We start from the raw sequence: 27,829 nt of genomic DNA, 5'->3' as shown, positions 1-27,829 counted from the left end.
AGACTATGCTGCGGTGAGTAGATCCCCATGATACTTGTGGTCGATTGGCTGCGTCTGATCCTTTGGCTTGAAGGGTTCATATAAACGCAATGTAAAGGGAGGCGGTTGAGAGGGAATTCCTTCCTGAGGAAACCGACTGATCTGTCTGGTTGGTCCTGGATTGCTGAATGAACAGAATACTGACTGGCAAATCGAAGGTGAGAGAGGTATGTGAAACACTGATCAGCCATTCTTTTCCTCTTTGTAATGTGCAAATCTGTACCACTGTACTTCTCACGTGCTTGCTTTGTGCACAATTGTGGCATTTTCACACGCCCCCACTCCCCTCCCGGAGAACCTTTTAAAGCCTTTAAGAGCACCCTATAGTAAAGATCCATATGCACTGAACATGTTCACTGGTACTTTGTGATTATTTTGGCTTGCTGGGGCATCTGCTGGCACTTGGGAACTATTCGCATTAGTACATCCCACTGCACTGGGCATGGTTGTTCCTAGCAGCTATGGCTTTGTGTTTGTGTGTGATCCTGTGCTCCTGTTCTCTTTCTGGTTTAACACCTCGATGAAAAGAGGGGCTTACACAGGAAGAACATTGATTAGCGACACGTGCACCACAACTTGTGTTTCAACTGCACTAGAGGAGCCAACATACATGCTGAGGGAAACTATCTTTGTCAACACCCTCTAACCATTGAGTGGCAAAAATGAGTCCCTCCTTCTAAGGAGGACTATTCGCTAGTTTGTCTCAGGACCTGCTGGAAAACTTTCCAAGGACTTTGCAAAGCAGCTCTTTACAGGTAACAAAATGACCGAAGCTTTTGCAGAGATCAAGAATATCCATTCCAGACTGTGTGTGACTGTGTAAGCTCCTTCAAGGAAAGTATATAGAAGAAGTTTACTCCTTAGCTATGGATGATGTATAGGGGTTACTGTACTCTTGCATAAAGGAATACTGTAATACTGTAAGACAGGAGTCATGACCTTGATAATTGCTTTCGAAGAGATAGCATAAGAATTTGGTCTGTCAAGGAGGCTGTTGAGGGAGATAACTTGGAGGATTGATGTGCTACCTTGTTAAGATCCAATCTGCAAGAAGGTAAAGATTTATGGATAGTCTGTGCTCTCTCAGTTGGTGGGCCACTCAAACGAGTTAGGCAAAATCGAGAGACATTCTGACAAAGCTCTTTTCAAGCCTGAAGGATGGGAGCCTGCAAATAAAGCTAGGGGACGCAACACCGGGACCCTATGGGGCAATGAGTTCCACTATTTAACAATTTATCCCAAAGCACTTTGAAAAAGGGGAGAGCTATGAATCAAGTTTCAAGGCAATGTAGTGCTTATAATAGCATGTACAAATTGGTGTTGCCTGTTCCTCTTTTCTAGTTTGATTCCAAATCATATGCAGTCCACACTTGGATTCTGGGTCTAAAATCCAGACCTTAAGTGGTGAAGGATTTGCAGCTCTACGGGAAAGGGTGAATGAGAACAGAAGGGGAAGGTGAGAACAGTCAAATAGAAAAACATAATGTCTATTAGTTAAACCTACTTTCACCCTGAAGGATATCTTGGTTGTGTAATAAGATATTTGTTAACCATCTCAATGGTTGTCATTTTATCACATTTTGAAGGATGCATGATGAAGCGAACCTGTCGACATTTCAATCTCTATTAGGTTAAACACACATCCCTATATAGATGTTTAGTCCACTGAACCACCAGACTCAGGCTTAAGATGATGCCCATTTGAGTGTAATTTTACATGGGTAAAGCCAGTGTTGCGGTTCCCCAGAAATGAAGATAGTTGCACCTGGGACAAATTAGTCCCAACCCTTTGGGACTGTTGTGTTCAATCAATCAGTAGATTTTAGAGCGCTTCCTGTTACTCGTCAGGGTATCCAGGTGCTGGTAGGATCCAGTTGAATAGCCAATCTTCAGAGACTTTCGGAACTCTGGAAGAGATCAGAAGATCCATAGATTTGTGGAAGCAAGTCTGTGTTAGTGGTGTCTTCAGAGGATAAGTTGTGTGTTGTCTGCGTAGGATGAGAGTCCGTGGGGTTTGGCGATGCTGGCCAGAGGTGCAGAGGGTGGGGTTGAGTGAGGATACTTGCGGTACTCCACAGATTATTTTATTTGATTCTGAGGTGAAGGAGGGGAGTGCGAACATTTTGCGATCTTCCGGGGAGGAAAGAAGCAATCCATCTGAGTGTGGTTTCTTGGATGCCTATGTTGTGCAGCCTTGTGATGTGTGTGGTGGGAGACCACATCAAAACTGCTGAGAGGTCTAGGAGGATCAGAGCCGCAGTCTCTCCTTGGTCGAGTAGGGCTCGGATGACATCGGTAGCCCCAATGAGTACTGTCTCGGTGCTGTGGAATCTTAACTGGGAGAAGTCTAGTAGGAGGTTCCATCCCAGATGTGAGAAGAGTTTTTGGTTGATTACTTTTTCTAATACTTTGTCTGGGAACGGGAGCAGGGAGATCAGTCTGAAGTTGAGTTAGCTGGAGTCTGCCGATGGTTTCTTTAATATGGTGTTCACTTCTGAGTGATTCTAGTCCTCTAGGAAGGTGGCCGTGGCAATTGAGGTGTTGAACAAGGTGGTGAGTACGTGGCCGATTTTGGCTTCACTTAGGTTGATGTGGTGAGGGCATGGGTCGGTTGGGGCCTCTGAGTGGACAGTTCATGATGGAGGTGGTGCCCTGTGTGGCAAGCTGGCTCCATTCGGTTAGTCTGATGTCTGTGGTGGTAGCGGGGTCATTGTGTTGCTTGAAAGTTGGCCTTGGGCTGGTTTTGGAAGTTTCTGTAGATGGTAGCGTTCTTGTCGTGGAAGAAATTGTTAAGGTTGTCCCAGAGTTTGTGAGGGAGTATTGTTTATTGCAGCTGACGCGTTGAAGAATTCTGGACGATGTTGAAGAGTTCTGTACTGTTGTTGGAGCTTGATTCGATGCGTAAGGCAAAGGCCTTTTTCTTTGATTCTATCAACTGTCTGTGGTAGAGGTTGAGGGATTTCTTGAAGACGGTCTTGTTGGTAATGTCCTTGCTGGTGCGCCATCGCCTTTCCAGTGGTTTACAGTGCCGTTTAGCTGTTCTGAGGTCTTCAGTGTACCAGCTAGCCCATGGGTACTCACAAACATTTACCCAGGGGCCACAAAGTACGGTCTGTGATATGACCGAGGGCCGCACTGATGCCAGCAGGTTGGAAGTAGGGGTCTGGGTGGGTCAGGGATTGTGTGAAGTGGTCTAAAAACATGTTAAATGAATGGGCAAGCAATTATTTGCAGGTTAATCAATCCTTGCCAGTTTATTTAACTTTTTTTTCTGAACATTAGTACTCAGCAACTGGTGCAGCTGTTCACCAGGCGGGCCGCATGTAAAGGTCAAGAGGGCCACAAGCAGACCCCGGGCCGTACTTTGACTATCACTCAGCTAGCCCACTTGGTGGACCTTTTGTGGGTGTTGTTGCCAATGGGAGAGACGCTGTCGGCGCAGTTGGCAATCCAGTTGTTGAAGTTTCCGATGTTCTTTTCTAGGTTGTTGGAGGAGATTGGGTGGGTGGGTGGTGTTGAGGGAGTTGATCCATGTGTAGAGGCTTTGCTCCATTTGCGTTTGGGGGGGGCTTTGGACAGACTGGGGGGTGGGAGTCTGTGAGTTGGTTATGTTGAAGTGGACGATAGAGTGGTCGGTCCAGGTGATTTCCGTGGTGTGGCTGTACCTGATACGGTTGCTGGAGGTGAAGATGGCCTGCAGGGTGCGTGGGGTCGGGGAAAAGTTGGATGAGTCCGATGCTGTTCAAGCTGTCGGATGTTGGGAGTGTTGATATCATTGTCGTCGTCGAGATGGAAGTTGAGGTCGCCATGGAAAATGTAGTTGTTGTAGTGTAAGGTGAGGGGGCGATTAAGTTGCAGAAGGCTAAATGTGGTCCTGGAAGACGGTAGGCGAGTGTCCCCTGGTGGTGGGTTTGCTGTCTGTTTGGAGTCGTAAGTTGAGATGTTCCATGGCTGAGGTTGCCTCGTCATTTTTGGTATTGAGTTGGAGGGATTCCTTGTGTATGATGGCGATCCTTCTGCCAGGCTTGTTGATGCAGTGGGTGGTCTTATATTCTTTGGGTATTGCGGTGGCCATGTCTGACGCCGAAGTGGGGTTGAGCCAGTTCTCTTAGAGGAAGACTGGTGTGGGGGTGGAGATGAGATCTTCAATCTAGGTGGGTGCATGTGACAGGTCCTAGCATGGTTCGGTGCGGTGGCAGTGTTTTACGTCATTTGGGGTCTAGGCTTTATCCCTCAGCGACGGGGCATCTGCAGGGGCGAGAGGACCAGGAGTCGTGGTGCTGGGTGGGATCCAGGCGTAGATGGGCTTGCCTTTGGCACGACAGCTGCTCATGTCTGCTGCTTGGTCATGATGCAGCCTACACTAAGTAGGTCCTGTAGTGGACCAGACTTCTGTTGACTGGTAGAACAGTGAGTGGGAAAACCCAAATACAGGGAAAACCCAGGCAGCGACTGTCACTGAATCAGGCTGGAACAAGCAGAAACTAGAGGCCACAGGCAAGTGGCAGACGAGGCGCCCAGGTGTCTATTTTGTTTGCTAGAGGTATGCTACTTGGCATGTCTTTCTGTTCATTTTTGAGTTGGAGCGTGGGCATGAAGCATGGTAACGGGACACTATTCTATTCCAGTATGTTTTATGAGGGGACACTAGTAGGCAATAGCAGATGAGTCTGGCTTGATTATCATACCGATATTGCGCATGCCCATTTTCTGCTTTCATTTTTAAGCTTATTTTGTGGCACAATTATTGGCTGAATGCTCCATCAAAATACCTAAAAGCTGGCAGGCTGTGCAATCTGAAAGACCAGACATACTTTGACTAGAGAGACACATACTCTGACATGCACAGGTGCTCTATCAGACCGTATCCAACCTAATGTCCTACCCCTGCAAAGCCTAATTAGTGTGGAGTATTATTGGCATTTCATAAGGATAGGACTTCCGAAAGAGATGTTGTGGCATCCTACACCTGACCTCCAATTAGGACAGGTTGTTCTCACAGTAACCAATCATGGTTGGTAATAGCCTAGAGTGAGAGGTAGTTTGTGTAAGCAACTTTAATATTGTACAGAATTTATTTCTACTTGATCATCCATATGGAGAAACAGTCACCCATGAAATTTGAGTAGACCTTTTCTCATGTTTTGAACCTTACTCGAACTGACGTAACATTTATTAGTGTGGATTGGCCAGAGACTAATAACAAAGTAGCTTTGGCTACAATCACAGATCTTGGACCAGTTTGGGATTTTACACCTGGGCTGTCGCCTTAACGTAGGATAAGGTGCGACTTTGATTCTGCCAAAATGAGATCACCAATGCAGGGGACTTTTAAATCAAATTGAATATTCTTGAAATAATGATATGGGGCAAGGTTCCCCCAACATCCTTTTGGACGCCTTCAAGACTTGTTATAGGTAAGAATGTACTGGTTAAAGCAGTTGAATAAAGAAACTGGCAATTAACCCAAGGAAAACTGGAAATCATCCTCAACATTGATGAGAACGTTCATGAGAAAGGCACCCTTAGCTCTCAGGGAGAAGTCTCTGATTTGAAAGGGCCAATTTAATATCTTATAGACTTCCGTGAAAGGCCAGAAGTTAGGTTGTGGCTTAAGTTCCAAGACAAATTGTTAAAATACTGGTGGCTTGATTGTGATCCGATGATGACGTGTGGCAGGATTCCCAATGTGATTTGAAAAGATAGTAGGTTGTCAGACTCGTGGGGGTGGGAATAGATTCATGCTCCTTGTACATCTTCAGGACCTAATATAAGAGGGACCACTGTGATCCGTATAATATAGAGGCCTTCTTTAAGACACTGGACCTACTGCGACTAGACTGAGGGGGCAGGGAGGGTTTAGACAAACATATTACTGTTGAAGAAGCATCAGATGCAATTAAATAGATCCACCTACATAAAGTTGTGACCCGGAGAGCTGTGGAAGCATATCTTATACGTGTTTGTTCTTGTTTTGTTTCCCAATTGGTAGAACTCCTTTTTCCATTCCAGAAAAGTAGCATCAACAATAGTTGACTTTCTCCACCTTGAAACATAAACCAGACTAACTGATAAACAATAATCATATAGATCAATAATGCTTTTTAAACACGGATCTCAGCGTTTTTTATACTAACTTATTGATAAGTTAAAGTTCTTCATGCTTGTTCTCGATTAGTCTGAGTTCCTCAGAAGCTACAAGAGCCTGGCTAATAGAACATTACATTTGATTGAGATGCCTCATGGTCATTTTGTGTTTAGGTGCAGAAAGTGCTTTTGACTTGTTAAACTGATTACCTGAAGACGGTCTTGTTGAGTGTGAATAATGGACTAGATATGTCAAGATTTACCTCACCCAGCTATATACATCTGAAGACCAGGATATTTAATGTAGATAAAACTTGGAGCTTCCCTCTGGAATGTTACTAGACCAGGCTGCCAACCCCCAGCCACATTTTTGCCATCATCACTAGCTATTGAACTGCAACAGGAACAGAAGATCTACCGGTTTTACCGACAACAGCTTATTGGCCATGACTAATTATTTGACTTTCCTCCCTGAGGCATTACAAATTTTGTAGACCTTCTATTTGGTATCTATGGTTCAAAGTAAATTTGAAATTGTAATCCTTGATTGGTGTACCAGTGGCTCGCTGGTGCCACTGGGGCACAATCAAGGATTACAGTTTGTAGAAGGTTCATCCTATATGTAAAAAGAGAAAAATAAATATTTCCTACATTTAATAAGGTAACAGATGAGTTGTGGATGTACCTTAGGGGAAGACATTGATATAAAGTTCATTCTTGATAGCCTGTCTCTGACAATTTTCAGGTAGATTGAAAAGGATGTTTCTAGGTAATGGCTCTATAAATGAAATGTTTTACATTTATGAGTGATTGAGTTCAGTGAATTGGTATGAGTGGCGCATGGGAAACTTGAGCGGCTGTGTGGTATTTATTCTGAACAGTGAGAGGTCTAGGCGTTTTCAAAATTGATTTATGTTTATTTAGTATTAGTGAATAAGATATTTCCCAGTCCCCAAATACAAGTATTTGTACTAACCATCTGCAACCACTGGCACAAATTAAGCACTGGAACATCCCTTTAACTGGTTTTGTCAGTCTGTAATTGCTGACGACCCAGCCCTAAATATTTGAAAGCTAGTGTGAGCAAAACTGCAAGGATCAGAAATCCTTGCATTGGAATTAAGCATTCTACCTTTTTTTAATACACAAAAATCCACTACTGGCAATGACAAGGTGACAAAACTGTGATGAACGTGAATGAGAGAATTATGTAAAAGAATTGGATAAAAAATCCCTGGTGGATGAGTGTTCTCCAATTTGTCTTGGAGACACACTGAATAGTCCTGCACTATGTTCAATAGTGAACCTGGAGGGCTCCCAATGGAATCATTATAATGAGAGTTGGGGGGGTGGGGTGGGGTCCTGTTACCGAGAATTCCCCAATACCACAGTGGCACAGCACCAAAGCATGGGTTCCAATTCTGAGGTCCTCAGGTGAGAAAATACTTGATGAATACTATGTAGAGCAGACTGATTACAGTAGCGTTGTGGAATATGCAGGAGATCAGTACTGCTAGTGCAGGACTTACTGGCCCCAGTGTGAGGTGAGAGCTCATAAAGAAGTGATACTTCATTGGAGACTGAATTGGTTTCCTCATTGGGTTGGAGTATATTGACGCAAAGAAGCCTTGGAATACTTTCATAATGTTACTACACTTTCTATGCTGCCTTCTGACAAGTATTGTTGACACAATCTTGTTTATTTTTATAATAGTTGCTATTTGTATTATGTGCACTAGGGTAATATTTTTGATTTGAATAAATCTTGAAATATATACCTTGTTTGCTAGTGTTATTGTGTTTACCTATTTATGATGAGAGGGGTTGGGTTCCACTAAGGATCCCTGTAAAATCTCACAGGACTGATTGTTACCTAAAACTCACGTTACTAAAATAATGATCAGTGGGTTGTGGGGTGGTTGCAGCCCATCGGGTTATCTGGTTCAGATTGGCACTTACACCCAAGTCCTTTGTGCCAGAGGGTCTAGAAAACCCATGTGCGGACCATGTTCCTGAGAGAAATTCAGAAAATAAATCACTACAGAGGCAAACAACTATTTTATGGTCATGGTCTGTAGAGCTGCCTGGAGGGTTTAGTTTTCTCTTTGCTTTTTTTGACGCAGCATCCCACAACAGAGAGCTTTGGACTTGTAGCTTTGACCAGCAAGGAATACCTTAATGCTTTACCTACCTCCCGACCGAACAGAAAATATAAGCGCATTGACAATGTTAGTAAGTCCTTTCTGCTATGCCATCTTGGTGTTGAGGTCTGACTGCTGTTAGCTTCATGGGGAGATAGGCATGCACCCTGGGATATGGGGAGTGAGATCTTACCTCCACTAGCAGGGGAATTCAGACATACCTGAGCTCAGATGGTCCACAATGGTCAGGACAAGGATAATTATATTTTGCTTACTGGTCTAAGCATCAACCACCGCGTTAACATTGCTCTGGACATTAGTATGGTGATTTGTCTTTATTCCTGGATGGACACCATGACATTCCTTATTGATGTAATTTGACAGGTGCAGACTGTTGGAAGCTAAGGCAGATTCAAAACTGGAATGGTTCAAAGATAGCCATGTTACAGCCAGACAGCCATCCCGGGCCTGTTCAGAAACCTGCTTAGCCTTTGTGTGGCTGTAGGGGACAAGGTGGTGCAGAAGTCGTGACCAGTAGTAAGATTAGTGCTCATTTCCCTCATCACCTGCCGCAACCAGCGCCAGCTTACTCTCATTTCCACGCTGAGGGTCAGTCTGCAGCCAGAAGTGGGCACAACACGTTTTTGCCTGCCGAGGTTGGATGCGATTACCTCAGGCTAGTGGGTCATGCATGTTTGTTGTGGCTATGCCCTTCCTTTTCTTTCAACCCGTCTCCAGACCCTCTTGGTTTTGCTCAAACTTTGGCCGAACATGGCACCATCCTTGACAAAGACATTTAGTCCTTGCTTACCGAAGGGACAATAGACAGTCCCTAAGGGGGACAGAAGCAATTGGCATGCTACTTCTGTTATTTCTAGGTGGCCAAGAAAGACTATGCCCTTCTGCTGATTTTGGATCTCCGGTTCCTCAAGAACTTCATTCAGAAGGACAAATTCAATATGTTAACCTTTGCTCAGGTCCACTCTGCCCTAGACCCTGGCGTTTGGATGGAGTCTTTAGACTTGCAGAACACATATATTTAAGTACCCTTCCTGCAGGCCCACAGGTGTTTATCCTGCTTCTTTATGGTGTTCCAGGTCAATGTCCTGCCTTTCGGCATCACCATGGCCCCTTGCACTTTTAACAAGGTGATGGAGATGGTTGCAGACTCTTTGCTGGTCAGGTGTACACGCATTCCCATTCTTTGACAATTGGCTGTTGTAGATGGACTGGTCTGCTGACGGAGAGCTCTCTTCCTGTTGAGGTTCTTTGTTAATATGCCAAAATCCTATCATCAACCAGTGTAGAGGATTCCTTTTATAGAGGTTGAACTGGATATAGTGGCGTGCAAGGCTTTTCAGCCACCACAGTGAAGCTGAGTCATTCACAATATGATCAGTGTTTTCGTTTAATTTCTGTGTTCCGGTGCGAATGGTTCTGAGGTTTCTTGGTAGCTTGGCCTCATGCAACCTGCTAGAGTTTCTTGCCCTTTAGCACATGCGGGCTTTGCACTGGAGTCTCTGCCTCCATTGGGCTCTGCACTGGGGGAGGTGTCACGGACATGCTCCATGTTTCAGAAGCGCTGGTTCAAGACTTTTTAGTGATGGCTGAGGAATGCCATCATGACTTGTAGCAGGCTATTCTTCTTGCCCCACCCAGAACATGTGATCATGGATACATTGTCTCTGGGTTTGGGAGATCACCGGGGAGGTTTGGACTTCAGAAGCCTATGGTCTCTGGTGGAGCAAAGGCACCACATCGAGTCTCCTAGTCACATGCCATTCAGATGGCCCTTTGGGTCTTCCTGCACTCCATCAGATGTAAAGCCGTCCAGGTTCTGATGGACAACACAACTGCCATGTGGCACTGCAACAAGTAGGGCAGCATATACAGTGCCTGCAAGTACTCAGACTCTGGTAGTGGCCGGACCTTAAAGGACTTCACACATGGTGGGGGTTGCTCCATGCCAGGGCATATGAGCTTAGCAGGCCTACCATGAGTGACGTCCGCATCCAGAGGTTATTCAAGACAACTACCAGTGGGTGTACCTTGAGGTCTCACGTCAAGCTCCTGTTTGGATTCTACCCTCCACACCTACTGGCATCTGTCCCTGAGTCCTGAGGAAAGCCCAATTAGACCAAGCTCTGCTCATGCTGATGTTCATGGACTGGGTTCAAAGGCTTTGGTATTCCAAGTTTCTAATCCTGTGCATTTGCTCTCTTCTTCTCTTCTTTGCCTTTTGTATGACATGTATGACCTGCTGTCCCAGTAACAGGGTAGATTTCTTTCTCCACAACCCTACACCTCCATGTGTGGGGATTAAGTGGAACCAACTGAGTGGTTTGACTTGTCTTCAGAGGTAGTGGATATCATCTTGGCGGTTGTTCACTCCCAAAGCTAGACTCTATTTTGAGCATGTTACATTAGCCTGTCTGCCTTTGGTCCACATTCACAAGTTCTGCGAAAGATAATGACATCTAAACATTGGCTTTGCTAACACAAAAGGTGATACATTTCAAGGTCTGACAGTGGATGTGTAAAATACACATGTCAGAGTTGATGTATTTTCATCCTGCTGGGTCATATTGTTTGTCTCTGATTAATGGAAAGTCCCCCGATGTAGGTTAAAAGTCAGTGGTCAAACCTATATAACCCCCATGAATTGACCACTGAAGGAGAGAGGCCTTCGCCCTGAGTTATCACAAGAGGTCCTTTCGCAGTGCTGCAGTATCCTTTCTTATGCTATGACCCGATACAGAGAAGAGCTGAGCCCAGTTGATGTCTTTTCCTTCCAAGGGAACACTGCTGGCTGAAGTCTGACAATCCCAGCTGATCCGCTATGAACAAATACGGTGTGCTGAGTCCCAAGAAACTCTAGAAGCAAGTTAGCTACTCGATTACATTTGGCTTCTATATAGACAGTTCTAGGGAGCACCAGGTAGATAACCAACCATTTGTGGGATTCGCTGGTGCAAAGAAGAGCAGGGCAGTCCAGAAATGAGCCATGTCCAGATGGATAGTCCACTTTATAAAGATGTGCTATGCCTTGGCCAAGAAGGAGTCTTCCTAAGGGCCCATTCCATCACAGTCAAAATTGTCACTATGGCTCTAGTTAAAGGTGTTTTTGTGTTGACCAGGCTGCTACACGGCCATCCATTCACACCTTCGCCAATCACTATATCATTTCTCAGGTCCTCAGGGAGAGCAACTTTGCCTCTTCGGTCCTGTATAAGTTCTTGGTGTAAAGTCCACTTCTGAGCCCCACCACCACTTTAGAGGGTCAGTCCTGCTTTGGTATCAATTCAAATGGTGAGGAATCTGTGGTTAGATGTGTCCATCAGAAGAACAAGTTACTTAAACCTTCAGTAATGTCTTTCTGGTGGATACTTTAATTGCAGATTTCTCAATGCCCTCTTCTGTGGAGTGGAGTTTTCGTTGTTCATAAGATTCCATGTTGGAATCTGTTCACCGTCTGTTCCCACTGTTATTTGTAGATGCTCCTCGTCTAAAAACAGAGAATACTTTATTTTAAACTGACGTCAGTTAGTAGGGGTGGTATATGGCATATGTATGTGTGTGCGCGCGTGTGTATGTGTATATATATATATATCGAGAAAGCAAAGGATTCTCCTCACTGCCTTGTGGCGAACAGAGAAACACGAACCACTCCTAATTTGGCACTGTTTTATTCAGTCCCCAGATCTGACGCGTTTCAGACAACACTTGTCCTTGATCACAGAGCCTAGTTCGCCATCTTTTTTAAATATGCAGTGAAACAAACCCACGTGGGAAATAGACATAAAAGAAACACTAACTTTTCATTCAGTGCACTGAAGAGTCTGTTTTTTCAATTCTTACACATAATCAAAATCTCAGGTGGTCGATGTGTACAACACAAATTGTGCCAATGTATTGGTAAATGATGTTTCAAACTTGGATTGTAATTTAACTTGCATATTGCCCAATTGGCATCGAGTGGCCATATTTTGGAGTTTATGAACGTATTCTTATACACAAACCCCATTAGATGCTGCATGAGCCCAACATTCCTGCTTTGGTGTTCAAAACTCAATATTTAAACGCACAGAAAAATAGAAAATAATGGATAAAACCCAGCATTGCCATCAATTTCTATTGCTCGTTAAAATCACTTAATAAATTGCAAATACCAGTAAATGAAATTTTACACAATTCCTGGGATTGCCATTGGGCATGCAATAAATAAATTTTTAAAACAAACACCTGTGCAAATATCGTAAATAACACTGCATACCTTAAAGAATATGCAAAGATGCTGCCTCAGCTACAGTTTATCTTCCTGCTTAAATGCAAAGTCTTAGTTGTGCAAATGTATATATATTAATATTACCTAATGGCGGTCGCTAGTAGGTAGTTATAGTTAGGACCTAGTTTCCTTAGGAATAGTGTTTATTTGCCAATAACTTTGGTGCCGTTTGATGAAACTTCACGAAATTTTCAAAACTGATATGATGCTCAATTTAGCTGCTGTGTTGAAAGCTTCAGGGTGATCTGTCAAGTAGGGGCCAAGAAGCTGCGGGTGCTTAAAAGCACATTTTCCCCATGTTAATAACCATATGACCTTTAGACACAGCTACAGCCCGAACTGTTGAACGGATTTACACCAAATTTGGCAGGAAGGTAGTTGTTTTTCCAAGGAAGTGCCTTTTTGTGATTTTGTGTAAATTTGTTCAGTAGTTGCGGAGGAATTTAAAGACATTTCCAGTTGTATATATAGAATGTGGTGGTTCCGCGACCCCCTTCCCATCTTTTGCTAAGATCAGATTGGCTGCCAACACTTCAAAACAGGAAGTGTTGGCAGCCATCTTATGACTCTGTTGAACCAAGTCAAAGAAAAAGATTTTAGGAAAAGAAAAGGGGGGGGGAAGTGTAGAAACTCCCTGTCCCCCTACACCTTGTTGGTGGGGTGGCTCAGGGGACCCTGGAGGGGGCACAGGGACACCCCAGGGCCAAAATAGCATTTTTTTTTTAAAATAAAAAACTGCAGGGATCACGCTGGATCCATGAATCCAGACGAGTTTTTTTAAAAATACCATAGTGCAGGATTCAGTGCTTCGTTAATTATGGGCCCCTGGGGGCATTTGTAATTATAGAAGTGAGTGCACGGGGCCCCCCCACCTTGAGCTTAAAAATGCCCCAGGAACCACCACCTCCCCAGGGCTCTTTGTTTAGAAATTTGGGGGCTGTCCGTCCCCCCCCCGCAATGCTGCCTCCCCAGGGCTTTAATTTTAAATTATGTGGGGGCGCATGGTCCACCACCTCCTCCCCGTGGCTAAATTAACAATGGAGGGGGGCTGTGTGGCTCCCCTCATGGTGCTATATATCGGCCTGGGGTCCGCCACCTCCCAGGCCCTGCTCCTGCAGTGTCCCGGGGTACCCACCACCCTGACATTGCAGTTTGCTATAACTCCCTCCAAACCAGAGCAAACTCTGCTCTGCTTCGAGGAAGCAAGAGCATATTAAAAGCTCTCTCAAAGTGGAGCAAAATTTCTTTTGGACAGAGGGAGCTGCATATTTAGCAGCTGCCTCTGTCCAAAAGCAATGCCAGCTCCATTGAACAGAATGCCATAAACATCACGCTCATGTATAACATAAAAGTTAGCCCTGTATGGGCATACCCAATGCAGTGTTTACCACGTAGTACATTTTGCAATTGAACCATCATTTCCAATTGAGCCCTGAATGTGCATGTACAATACACTGCTTACCCATTACTGCGTATTGCCTACAGGCCAACGTTATCAGTTCCTAGGGGCTAACTTGTGGACACAAAATGGATTTATTCCTGTTTACTGGGGAGCAGCGTATTCTTTAACCTATATTGATGCAGAGCTCCTCGTCACTGTTGCGACCTATGGGATTTTTAGTTTGCAGAGTAATTATGCATTTGGACTCCAACTGTCTCAGCTTCTGTGTCCTGTCTCTTCTCTCACTATTAGGTCCAGACAGTAAAATCTCAGAAGATCAGTTACTGTCATGATGAGCTTGGAAATTCCTCGCAACTGGGTATGCGGGCTCTGTTTGCGACTGCCTGCTTGTGCTCTAACACTTGCTTTTTTGGCTCTGTGGGTTGTGCTGCCCACATTTTTTCTCACATGTGTATATGAGCTGTACACCACATAAACAGAATTGCAATTTGGTAGTTTGTTAACCACACCTTTTCTCTTTGATTAGGGGATCACGTACTCGTATTGCTATACTTGCAAGCTTTATATTACATACATGGAAAGAATCCTGTTACAGCCTTCTTTTTAAGGATGTCAGAGTAGTGGCTGTCGACCAGTAAGTCTTTTAATGAGGCACTCCATCTGTAAAATATCTGGGGTGATCACTGATGACAGTAAGGGACCGATTACAGTGTTGGTCCGAAGTATCTGCCAATTGCGTTTTAGAATCTGGTGCCCCCTGGTTGAAGTAGTGGAGTAATTTGTAACCAATCTCATTGAGTCTTCCCCCGTTGTGGTTCCTGGTCTCCTTTCTCGGTCTAGTAAAAGATGCTGTCTCTGTATCAAACTTACCTTTTCAGCAGCCTGTTTCAGGACAGTGGATGAATTTCCACATGTGTGAAACATGACCAGTGTTTCCTCCTCTGCCTGTTGGAAATTCTTATCTGTTGAACAGTTTTGCTTCGCACGCAGCGGCTCCCCATACGGAATGCTATTTATCAAATTGTGCAGGTGATGACTGCTAGCGTCCAACAGTGAATTGCCAGGGTTAAGTTTCCTTATGCGACCAGTCTGCAATTTATTTCCCTCTACAATCACATTAAAAATGGAACGCTGGTGTGGCTGGTAAACTGTGAATTGAGGGAATTAGTATTGAGACTATCTATGTACTGTTCTGCCTCCCTTCAATGTAACGTGCCCATAGCACCAGGCACTCCAACCACTGATCATTTATTTCTGCCCAGGGCCACTTGCATCTCCCATCAGCCTACTAAATGATTCACATAGCTGGGGACGAAGCACCTGCCCATGGTAGTCTCTTGCTGTTGGTTCAACTGGCCAGAAAAGAGAACAAGCATTTACAATGCAATAGGTCTCGCATTTACGCGAGTTTGAGCTATTCACATTGCAAATAACAATGCCTTTTATTTGTGTTTTCGTTTTTCAAACAAATAAAAGGCATCGTCATTTACAATGCCAATAGCTTAAACTCTCGTAAATGCGAGACCTATTGCATTGCAAATGCTTGTTGTTCCTTTTACTGTAGCAGTGACCTGGTTTGTTTTTAAAAAAACAAGCATTTACAATGCAATGGTCTCGGCATTGTTAAAGTTCGAGCTATTGGCATTGCTCATGACATTATTTTTGTTTATGTTTTAGTTTTTAAAACATTTAAAGAAACGTCATTGTTATTTACGATGTCAATAGCTTTGGATCAACACTAGGGTAGATGACTTGGGGATGCTTGCTGGGTCGTGAGAGAGATATTGGGGAATGCAAGGAAAAGGCAGAATGGAAAAAGAAAGAAAAGAGGTGGAAGCGTAGGGCGGGGTTTTATTATTTCAATGTTCACAAGTCTGGAGTTTAAGGGAGGGGGAATTACAGGATTTTAATGTATTAGTGAGGTTTCGTTGATGATGTTTACTGCAATGTTATGAAGTCAGGTAGTCATAGGCTCCAATAACCAAGTAGGCAGGCGGTTTCAGCATTTAGCAGAAGGATCTTTCCAGTTAAGAGAATATAAACTTGTTGCCACGGTAAAACTGGAAGACAGGTTGTAGCACTAAAGTGACAGTAGTTTGGTATTTGGGGGAAGGGGGGGGAAGGGGGGAGGGAAACACGGTATCTGCATATTCACCCGGGGAGGGAAGGCTCAAGGAAGGCAAAGAGTAAGTTTGGGGTTTTGGAGCAAAATAGGGGGGGGTTTCACATGGGGGGGATTACAGGAGTGTGAGGGAGTCTAGGGAATGAAAGGAAAAGGCTGCAATGGAAGATAAGAGAAAGAGGTAGAAGCATATGGTGGGGTTTTGCAATTGCAATGTTCATAAATTGGGATTAGGAAGCGGGAAATGACAGGGCAATTACCAGGGCAAAGTTACCAATGCAGCAGCGTTCAAGAGCATGCACAGTTGTCAGAGAGGAGGAGGGAATTCAAAAGGACAAATAGCTGGGTTAATGCCGCGCAGGCCAGACCGCGGGAAAACGGAATAATAAGTTAAAGCCATTTGCTTTGCTAATGGTATTGTATAGCAAAGCAAATAGCTTTCACTTAATGAAAGGCGAGACGTATAGCATTTTTAATGTCACCTAGGAGTCATCATTGTCTTGTGTAACATTTCCAATACCTTGACTTGCACACTTATGAGTCATTAGCTCTGCATAATAAGTGTGATGTAAAGCGCTCGATAACCTACAATGGGATGAGTATCGCAATAAAATAAATTAAATACATGTGAGAGAGGGTCTGTAGAGAGCTGATCGGCACGGGTGGTAGCAAGAGAATCCGTGGAGAAAGAGGACTTTGAGGATGTGAAATCTACAGCCAGCAAATACTATTGCAATAAAGCAGGTCCTATTCCTACTTCTGTGTCAGTGACAAGTCCTGTTTTTAATGTTTGGAAATCTGGCCTTCCTACCAGCAATAATGATGATGTGAGAGGATGTGGCCCAACGGGCAGAGCTGCCGACTTCATTACGTTGTGACCTAGTCATAGTTCTAAGAATGCTTGCGTGCAAAGCCAGAGATAGAGACAGAAACCATCGCGTCCTAGCAGTCACAGGCAGTGAAGACCCAGAGACCCAGTAGTGGCTAAATCCTGGATCTGGAAACCAAGGGTTGTACCATATGAACCCTGTTATTCCATCTTCAGTGTACGTTTATTCACTACAGTACTATTAAGAAGCACTATTCTTTGGTACAAATAGCAGTACTTGAACGAACTGTGTAATCCTTTCTCACCACTCACCTCTATTACAGCTTTAAGAAAGGATGTGGCATAACAACCAGAGCTGCCGACTTGGAACTGGGGATGCGGGTTCAAGTCTTGGCATCTGCTCAACATTCCGCGATTCTAGCCAAATCCCTTAATCTCCCTATGCCTACAAAAAATGAATGCGTCCATGTAAAACGCTCCTATACCTTCGGGTCAAGTTCGCACTATACATTAAAAGTGAATCAGTTTACAGTAACTGCCGATGACGCCAATTATGTGCACTCACGCCCACCCACTGCAAGGAAGGGACACCCACTGCTCTCCAGGCATTCACAGAGCAATCTCGAGGGACCCAGTGGCAAATGGGTGTCCCTTCGTTGATTGACATACAGTAATGGGGAGCAAAGGCCTTCAGCGCCTGGCTGCATTTAATTTGCTAACTCTTCCCACGTCAGTGGGGGGTGTGGCATTACAGCCTGACAGGCCTCAGAAGCCAAGGCTAAAAGCAGGGCAGCCCAGCTAAACCTGCAACATCTGGCACATGCGTACCAGTGCCATGTGCCTACTATGATACCAAAAACAGGGTTTGGCTCATATGTAGCAAGGCCAAGCCTACTGTACTTAAATAACTAAGAAGAGCGCCAGTGCTGCAACTAACTTCGGATTCTGTTTCTAGTGCATTGAACAAAACAAATGCCACCACAACCACTTTTTCCGTTGGATTTAATCCACAGCTTTTTTTTAAACAATTACATTCAATTTCTAACAAAACCACAAATTATTGCCTGTAGCTCTTTACATTTTTTGACTTTCTTTAACAAGTAAGACAAGCCACCCTTTTCCCTTTTCCCATTCTTAAAAGACTCTTGTGCACACTCTCAACAGACCAATCGCTCTGTCATATATCCAAAATTTCAGAGCTACAGGCAATAATTTGTGGTTTTGTTAGAAATGTAATGTTTTTTGTTATTTATGTGCCTACTATGGCAATCTGTGCTCTGGGGGAAAAAAATCAGACAATGATTTAATTTCCTAATGGCAAGTGTTACAGCTTCCAAAAACCCTAACAAAACAAACCTTGACAAAGCTAAATGGCTCGCAGCCAAAACCTGACCAATGGGCTCTGCCAGTGCTTGTTTAAGTATACCGTACCTGCGCATACAGGTACGGTAAGAACAACAGGTAAGAAGATCCCTGACCTTTGTTCATTTGTGAAAACATTTACAAGTACTCTTGTACCGTTCCCCCTGAATTCAGGTATAAAGTCGAAGTTATTATTTAGTGGTTTGAAACACGCTCAAAAGGTGAAAAGGCTACATGGCGCTAAAAACAACTCACTGCAGCTGCTTCCGACTTTCACTGGAAGAAGGACGTGAGGCAGGCAGCACTCCGAAAATCTGGAATGTTATCCATACTACTACTCCTGCTCTACTTTCAAAAACCGTTAAATATCGTCTCTTCCAGCGATTCTGTCAACTACGATTTGAACGTCATTTGCTCCTTCAACTTCCTTCCTTTCCTTTTATGCTGCTCGTTGTACCACACTCTAATCACGTATGTGACGCATCCTAGAAATTGTACCAAATCTGCAGGTTTTGCATTTATATGTATTGTGTGTGTATCTGTAGATATTCATACACAACTATATATACACACACGCACAACACGATAGGTGTCATTTGCATCTTATTTTTCTCTCTGTGGTTTGCTCTATCTGCTGAAATTCCTAACAATCCACTTCTGGTAAATCGCGTTAACACCCCTTGGGCCTAATTCGAGCAAATAGACAAAACCCCATTAAATAAATAAATGCTAGCGAAATGTATTCATAGATCAAGTGAAGGAATAATCAAGACCCCCGAGCCCCGGCTACTTTTAAACTTTGCTGTACAAAGCAGGAGGGCATGGAAAGGAACATAATAGGCATATCTCTGGGGCATAACAGAAAGTCCTCGTAAAAGGTGTGAGGAATCATAAGTAGGGCCTAAAAAGGATTCTCGGTTGGGCTCGGAATCGTTACAATAAACCAAGGGTTGGGTTGCGGTAGGCGGTGGGAAGAGATACTATCCCTTCTTCCTGGACTGAATAAAACGCCCATGGAGTCCTGTAATGCCGAAGCCTTATTAGCGAATAGCAGGGATGTCCACCATAACCGCTAATGACGTAATCTACACAAAATATAACTAGTGCCAGAACAGTCTGGAATGTTGTAGCTCATGTTTTTGGAGGTAGCGGTCCAAATGCTTCTTTTTCCCCACTAAATTTCAGTCTTTGAAATCATAAACATTTGGGTGAGCACGGACAAGACCGCCTCGATGCGTGCTCCATAACCTGCAGCACACTGAGGCTGCCTTGTAAATGGCCACCCAACTCTTTCAGGTTACAAAGAACGGAGCAGCAGGCGTGTTAACCAACTAAGCTGCCTACCCCCAAGACTCGGGAGGCACAGGAGTCTTACCACAAATGTTTGAAAGCACGTCCTCCGTCATGGTTCAGCGCCAGTAGGCTTCGGCGTTTTATAAGCCTCTAGAAAATCGATTGTGGGGGCAGGGGGTAGAATTGCGTGTGACACGTAGTGAGGGGGGAGGGGTGCTGGCTGCACAGGGAAAGCCCACGCAAGAATGGAGGGGTGAAAGGTGCTGGCTGCACAGGAAAAGCCCACACAAGAATGGATGCCGCCTAAAGTGACTTGATTATGATTATGGCTCTAAAATAACGTCTCGAGTTGAGTTCCGTGGATTGGAGTTGGCGTTTCAGGGCTGCGTGGGAATTCAAGCCAAAGCCTCAAGCAACCTGCAGCACACTGAGGCTGCCTTGTAAATGGCCACCCAACTTTTTCAGGTTACAAAGAACGGAGCAGCAGGCGTGTTAACCAACTAAGCTGCCTACCCCCAAGACTCGGGAGGCACAGGAGTCTTATCACACATGTTTGAAAGCACGTCCTCCGTCATGGTTCAGCGCTAGTAGGCTTCGGCGTTTTATAAGCCTCTAGAAAATCGATTGTGGGGGCAGGGGGTAGAATTGCGTGTGACACGTAGTGAGGGGGGAGGGGTGCTGGCTGCACAGGGAAAGCCCACGCAAGAATGGAGGGGTGGCGGAAGAGGTTGAAGGCAAACCCACTGGCATATGTACAGAAGAGGGGCACAGGGAAAATATATTGTTGATTACATTGCAAATTAATATATACTATTTATTGCTCATAGTTGAAAAGCTTTGTCATTGTTGCAATGGTTTAAATTATGGGTGCAAGGTATGTCCAGAATAGAAGACTTCATCCCATCAGCGTTGAATTTGTAAAAAAGTACAATTTAGTTTAGGAGTATATGAATATAATTTATATCCTGAAAGTATGTCATGGGCCTGCCTCTCCTGGACCGTTGCTTGACACTCTAGTTTAAAAGTCTGAACAGCTAAACACATACCTGACTCTTAAAGCAGGCACTCAAGCCACTGAGCTACCCTTTATATGTTAACAGTGATAGGACAACCACAGGGAAAGAAACGGACGGTGGATAACGTCGGAGCTGGGGGCATGGAGGGTGACAGACTGTAGAAGCTGACAAGAGCCTAGAGAATCAGTCCCTGGGGAGTGTGCGGGGAGAGCAGAGAGGGAGGCCCAGAGCAGGGAGACAGTGACGGAGCTCAGCTGCGATGAGTGAGATCCGTCCGTCTCCTTTTCGGCAGCGCTGCAGTTCAGCGCGCGCAGGGCTCTTCGGCGTGGGACGTTGCCGTGCTGGACTGATACCCGAGAGGCAGCAAGTTGTCATAGCACAGTTAATCTGCCACCCCAGGTAGGATCCGCAATAAATCACCCGCCATCTGACGCCCAGCACTCCCCATTCCGGCCCTGCTTTTCTGTAAGATCGGTGAGATGCTATCACGGACCTCATGGAAGATCAAGCTACCCTGCAACGAGAAGTACATTACAGTGCATCTCTGCCTTCGTTTGATAGCCCGGGTAAGAGGGGAACGGAGGCCGGGCGGGACAGCAGAGGCAGAGTAGAGAGGAGGCGGGGGCTTAAGAAGAGGAGATGAATGGGGGGGGGGGGGAGGAGAAAGGCTGCGAGAGAGCGAAGGAGAGACATTTTGGAAGAAGAGATGTGTAAAGAGAGGGAGTGGGTGAAAGTAAGGGGAGAGAGAGTACGATCTGGAGATAGACACCGAGAGGAGGAGAGGGAAGAAGATAATTCAGAAGAGTGAGAAGGAGAGGGAGTTGAGAAGAATGGGAGACAATCAACAAACAAGCACACCACTGCCTTTCTCCGAGGCAGAAATGCTTCGGAGAAACGCAGCAGCGGTTTCAGATTCGGGGGCGTGGCTAAAAAGTGGAAAGAACAGCAAGGAACACGCCCCCGAATCTGAAAAAGACGGAGCCTATTTGGAGGGACGGCTCTCTCCTCCAATGGCTGGCCTCCGTTTAGGAAGCCAGCCAATGGAGGAGAAGCAAAAAGAGAGGCGGGCTAAATAGCCACTCTAGGAAACATTAAATCTCGACTTCCGGTTCTGCCTTCGGCAGACCGGTAGTCCTCGACCTAAAAATGGTATTAGGCAGGCCAAACTCAATGAATTGTACAATCATAGTATTGTGTTCATGATATTTTATGGAACCAATCTTTTATTAGGGCGATCCAAGGTGATAATGACACAGCTTGTTGCCTACAACTAATGGCTGGCAGCGTACAAAAAGTTGTTACACCGCTGTATGCATTCAACCCGTAGGCTGGCAGCGAAAGTTGGATAATTTTACAACAAAACAAAACTATATTTTTCTTAAGAGAAGAAAAAGACAAAAAAATAATCAGAATACTAAACCTTCCCCTCTCCCAAAAATCCCGCACCAGTCATCCCTTATCCGGTCATGTACAGCGTGTGGGCTAATTGACATTCATGGAGTTGTTCAGGAGTATATTTTGAGTTAGTGTAGGTTTTGATGCCTCTTCAGGGAGTAATTGCATGATTTGTAAGTATTTAGGGAATGTGAGCTCCCGCAATTCTTTAGATAGGATCTGATGAAAGGGGGCCCATAATACACCATATGTGTCTCTTATGATCTGCCACGAATGGCATAGGTTCCATAGTGAGGATGAGCCATAGCCTCTGTAGCCAAGCAGGAAAATCTGGTACATTGGATGTACCCCATTGGGCTAGGATCACCTGCCGCACTGCTAAGAGTGCCAAAGCGATCTGTCTACCTCTCAGAGCGTAAGGGAAAGGTCAAATGATTCGATAGATGGTACACGCAGAGAAGTGAGGTCTCAAAAGCCTTATCTATATTATCCAAGCCTGCTTCCCAGTAGCGTGTCAGTTTGGGGGAATGCCAGAGTAAATGTATTAGAGAGCCTGTTAAACCACATCCTCTCCAGCATTTGTCAGTGCGATCTTTGTCCCAGGCATGTATGCGGGTGGTTGTGAGATACCAGTACGACATTGCTTTGTATGCAGATTCCGACCCCACTATACTATGTGCTGTTATGTGCCCGGTAGTTTATATCCGCCCATTCCTTGTCTGAAAGTGTCCTTTCTAGTTCTGCTTCCTATCGAAGTTGCCATTTCGTCCAACCTCCCGCTATCTCAGTGGAAAACATGGCATATAGCTTGGAGATTAGATGTTTATCCTGTTTACACATCAACCATTTTTCAAAAGCTGTGAGGGGCTTGGATGCTGCTACGTGATAGTCAGAAGATGTGACCCTTTGATGCACCTAACGGTAATGAAATGCGTCCGAATGCGGAAGAGCATAGTCCTGCCTCAGTTGCTTAAATGGGATTATGCCATTAAGATCAAACAGGGAGCCAACCCTTTTACACCCCTGCTCTCCATCTCTGAAATACCTCCTAATCATGACCTGGGGGAAATCTGGGATATCTAATACTGGGGACATAGGGGATGGGAAGGTAATCCATCCCTTCCTGGAGGCTACCGCGTCCCAAAGCTTTAATGCCGATGAGGTAACCGGGGAAGAATACAGTCCCCATGCCCTATGTTTGTGCGGGAGCCAAATTTCCCTCCAGATATTCACTCAGGCTCCCGTCGGGTTCATAAAGGACCAGTGTTTTTCAGAAAGGGGGCGATTCCATCCAGCCATATATCGAAGATGTGTAGCCTGGAAATATCTATGGCTCATTGGAAGCCCAACTCCGCAATCTCGCTTAGACTGCGTAATTTGGGCAAACAGTAATCGTGGTTTCTTCCCTTCCCCAGATGAATTTAATTGCTAAATGTAGGTGGGGCCATTGCTATTGTTTGAAAGATATATAGGATACGTGGTAACACTGTCATCTTCACTGCTGCATTTCTTCCAAACCATGCCAGCTTAAGGTGCGCCTAGCTATCTAATGCTTTAGTCATCTGATCCAATAGTGTAGTATAGTTCAACGTTACCGTTTTCCGTATGGTCGGGGCAAGTTCGATGCCTAGATATGAAATGGATTGTTCTGTACAGTGGAGCGGGACTTGGTTTTGAATGTACTTAGCAACAGCCTGCGGTATCGATAGATTCAGAATTTGTGATTTGCCCAAATTAACTTTAAAGCCTGCAATTTCTCCAAAGCTATTCAACTCTGCAACTAGGGCCAGTAATGTAGTCGGAGTATTGGTAAGTGAAAGTATTACGTAGTCGGATTAAAGACTGATTTTGTGTTTCTTTCCTAAACCAAATTCCTTCAATCTGTGGATTATCCCTCAGTTTTTTTACGAGTGGCTCCATATACAGAGCGAACAGCAGGGGAGATGAGGGGTACTCGTGCCTTGGGCATTCGGAAACGCTGCCGATGAAGCCCCATTTACCCGGACAAATGCTCTTGGAGCCCGGTAGATGCATCTAATCCAATTTATGAATTGATCGCTAAATCCAAGATGATGTAACGTGTCCAAAAGATATGACCAGCTCACCCTGTCAAACGCGTTTTTAGCATCAATTGACAGGAACACTTCCTTGAATGATCGATAGATTCCATCCTTGAGGTGGGAAAGGCGTTTGGTATTATACCATCCTTGTCTAGAAGGACTAAAGCCTGCTTGGTCCGGATCCACCAGGCCTGCCATCAGTGGGTTTAAACGGGCCCCCAATATGCTAGCAAATATTTTTTCTGCGATATTGAGCAGTGAGTTGGGTCCATAGGATCTGCACTCAGTGGGGTCTTTGGCAGGTTTTAGGATTACTGAGCTAGATGCCTCTGTCATTGAGTCCGTTACTGAGCCCGTATCCAGGAATTAATTAAATAGACGAGTAGGAAGGGGTGCTAGTTCCTGGCAAAAGTTATTTTAAAATTGGGCAGGGAAACCATCACGGCCCGGGGCCTTTTGTACTTTTAGCTGGGCAAATGTGGCAATTACTGCCTCGATACGGATGGGCTGGTCTAATTGTTCTGCTATGGATTCTGGGAGATGAGAAAGCGGACAGTTCTCATGATAGGAGCTGGATTTTGTCTGGGAGGTATCTTAATCAGAGCAAAGGGTTTGGTAAAAGGTTTTGAAGGCGTCTATAATCTGTGAATCTGTATATACCTCCTCCACTGTGGGTCGCTTAATGGAGGTTATTGTTGCTGTCGTAATTTTTGCCCTAAGTCTCTGGCCTAGCATCTTAACACACACATCGCTACTAAGGTAGAATTTATGCCGGAGCCTGAAAAGTGCATGTTCTGCTCTAAGTCCAAGCGCTTCAATAGACGTTTTTTCTCTCAAGTTCTCTCCATATTCTCGGGGACCCTGTTCTTTTATGAATAGATTCCATTTCACTGACCTCACGTTCTAATGTCTGGTGCTCCTCCTTGCGTATCTTATTTTCTGCTGTGAAGATTGCTTTAAATTCTCCCCTCAATACCAATTTGAGTGTTTCCCAAACCACCCCCCAAAGAGGTGTTCCCCACGTCATTTGTCTGTATGCATTCCTTCAGCCTCTTCTTTATATCAGACAAGACTGTCGGAGCCTACAGAAGGCTTTCTCTCAGCCGCCATCTGGTAGGATTCGGCTTGCCCGTGTCTGCTTCTATTGTGACTGTTATCAGTGCATGGTCTGACAAGGATCTTGGTTCAATAGATGATTCCAGCAGAATAGGCAAAAGCACCGTCGAAGCGAAGTAGTGATCCAGACGTGTGTATGTTTTGTGAGCCGCTGAGTAAAATGTATAGTCCTGCTACCCTGGATGGTGGTTGCGCCAAATGTCCTTAAGGCCGTTTTATGCCAACCAACGTTTGCCGTCAGCTGAGAATGCTCCTGTTTGTGTCGATCGTTGGCATGAACAGTCGAGTGTGGTGTCCATCACCAGATTGAGATCCCCACCCACCAGGACTGCTGCATCTGGAAATGCTAGGAACTCCATCCAGGCCTTAAGGACAAATGATTTTTGTTGGGTGTTGGGGGTGTATATGTTGGCAAGTGTAAAATGTGTTTCCCCCATTGTATTCTAACTGCAAGCAGGTGCCCTTTTACCTCCGCCACTGTGGAGATGACGTTCCCAGGGAAATTTGCTCTGAAAATTATTGCAACACCATTCTTTTTAGCGGGGCCCAAGGACCATAATTGGTGGGGGAAGTAGCGTGACAGCATGCGCGCGGTATCCCGCGTGAGGAGATGAGTCTCCTGCAAGAGTCATATATCCCCCCAGAATTTTCCAGCAGTGAAAGGATTGCTGTACATTTTATAGGGTGATTGAGGTCTCTAACGTTAGGGCTCACGTTCTTCAGATTTCTACCCATAGTGTATTAGTAGAGGTAGAATCTTATTCAGCATGCTAGAACAGTGTAGCGCTGCCTGACGAGGTACTTAGAACTAACACTCAGACCGACAGGTGGCTGAATTCTCTTCGAGACTGGTGCAGGGGTAAATAAAAAATAAAAAAACTTCACCCCAAAAAGTTGAGTCAACTCTCTAAAGTAAAAATTAGAGACAACAGTTTGGCAACAGTGGGAAGCCCATAGGCATCATAGGCCAGTGAGGGTTCAGTTGCTCTCAGTTCTCCTATCCATTCAGCAGAAATATAGAATTCTCCATCGTGTGTCATAGGTGGGGTCATCCGGGCCCTCCGTTCCCGCACGGGATGGTAATTCCCACCTATGAAATACAGCTATACAGGGGGAAGCCGGATGGTCTGGTGATTTAGGTAGTGAGCTAATGACTGCTTCTCTTTCTTTAATGACGGTTGCAATGTCCGGTTTCAGCTTGGAGGGGGGTTACCCCACAAGGTGCCATCAAGGGTACCGATCGCCAGCATTCTCCCAGGGTTTGTTGTCTTGGTCATGTTCAGTGGCGTTTGTTATCCCTGGGACTTCCTGGGCTTCTTCCAAGGAGTGAAGCGATCTCTGCTTTCCTTCGAACCTTAATATAATCCGGAAAGGGTGCCCCCATGAGTATGAGATTCCTTGCTCCCTTAAATGCTTTGTAATGGCGCAGAATTCTCTTCTTTTGTATAGTGTGGACGTAGCTTGGTCTTGGACGAAAGTTGGAGTGTGTCCTTGGAATTGTACTGGATGAGCGTTCCTTGCTTTGCGAATTATCAGTTCTTTAGTTTGGAAATCATGAACGCATGCTAACTAGTATGTCTGATGGCGGTGCTTTGTTCCCCCTAGGTGGGCCCACTCGATGTACTCTATCGATTTTGATATCTTTAGTATGCTCCTTGTCCAGGACATTATAGAAGGACGTAGGCCTTAAGATAATCTCTTTTCGCTTGTGTTAGCACCCCTCTGATGCAAACATTATTCCTTCTGGAGCGATTTCCTAAATCTTCTGTGCGAGCCCGAAGATCGATATGTTCCCGCAACCGGATGAGTTCTAGTTGCATCATTTCGATTTCTTCATCCTTGTTAGTGTCCCGTTCTTCCAACGTTGTCACCCGATCACCTACTTCTTCCAGATACGTGCCTTCTCTCCTTCAAATCGCCTTAGAGCTTACCTTTTATCTCTTGGAGATCTTCCTTGAGAGATGTGAACAATGCTGTCGTGAATGCTTTGGTTGCTGGTCCGTCCACACCTTCCATTAAATCTTGCTGCCCATCAACGCTGTGGCTAGCTCCAGCAGGGGTGCCCAGCCCCGGTTGCTTCCATAGCATGTCCTTTACGACCTTTCTTTCTTTGTCCTAGCTGTTTTCATGTATGGATACTAAGGGATCCCTCGGTCCGCCAACGGGTGGTGAGGTTGCTGGCTACTCTTGCTGTGTGTAATCGTTTCTGGCATGGATATATTCCAGCTATATTCCCTTGGGGCAATGCTTTGCTATGCGGTGTCTCAGCCTAAGAGTTCCGAGTATCGTGTTGTGGTTTGCTAGGCTCTGTATTGGGTTTATGATTTTCTCTACAATACAGGCTGGAACGGCCTGTAGATGAGAGGTGCACTCTCCCCGATAGCAGATGGGAGTTGTATCATGGCCCCGGGATATCCTTACTTCAGACCCTGCCAGGCTGTAAGAAGGGACAACGCCAGCCATCTTTGTTATGTACGGAGAGGAAGAGGAATGTTGCACTCTCCCCAACCACACAGGCCTGCTCGGGCGCTCGCCCTTCCCTGGACGAGGGCACCGGAATCTGTTTCAGGCTACTCCGGGCAAAGTAGAAGGGAAACACCCTGTGCTCGTGGCTGAAAATGGCATCCGCCAAACCCCCGGACCCTTCACGTGGCCTTTTCTCTTGTAGCTTCCCGGACTCAG

The 27,829-nt window shown here is 45.2% G+C and overlaps 1 long non-coding RNA gene across 3 annotated transcripts in view; it reads left to right on the top strand.

Moving 5' to 3' along the window:
* The first annotated feature begins 20,459 nt into the window (after nucleotides 1–20,459).
* Nucleotides 20,460–27,829, top strand: part of LOC146801797 (uncharacterized) — a 148,466-nt gene continuing 141,096 nt past the window's right edge. The window contains exon 1 of one of the 3 annotated variants that reach the window (XR_014968074.1): nucleotides 20,460–21,142. This is a non-coding gene — a long non-coding RNA (uncharacterized LOC146801797). The remainder of the gene's footprint in view (nucleotides 21,143–27,829) is intronic. The other 2 variants (XR_014968075.1, XR_014968073.1) reach the window with 2 other exon arrangements.

Source organism: Triturus cristatus, chromosome 8 (assembly GCF_964204655.1).
Source record: "Triturus cristatus chromosome 8, aTriCri1.1, whole genome shotgun sequence".
NCBI classification, from domain to species: domain Eukaryota; kingdom Metazoa; phylum Chordata; class Amphibia; order Caudata; family Salamandridae; genus Triturus; species Triturus cristatus.
Note: the sequence above shows the minus strand (reverse complement) of the source record. Positions and strands in the feature narration are given on the sequence as shown.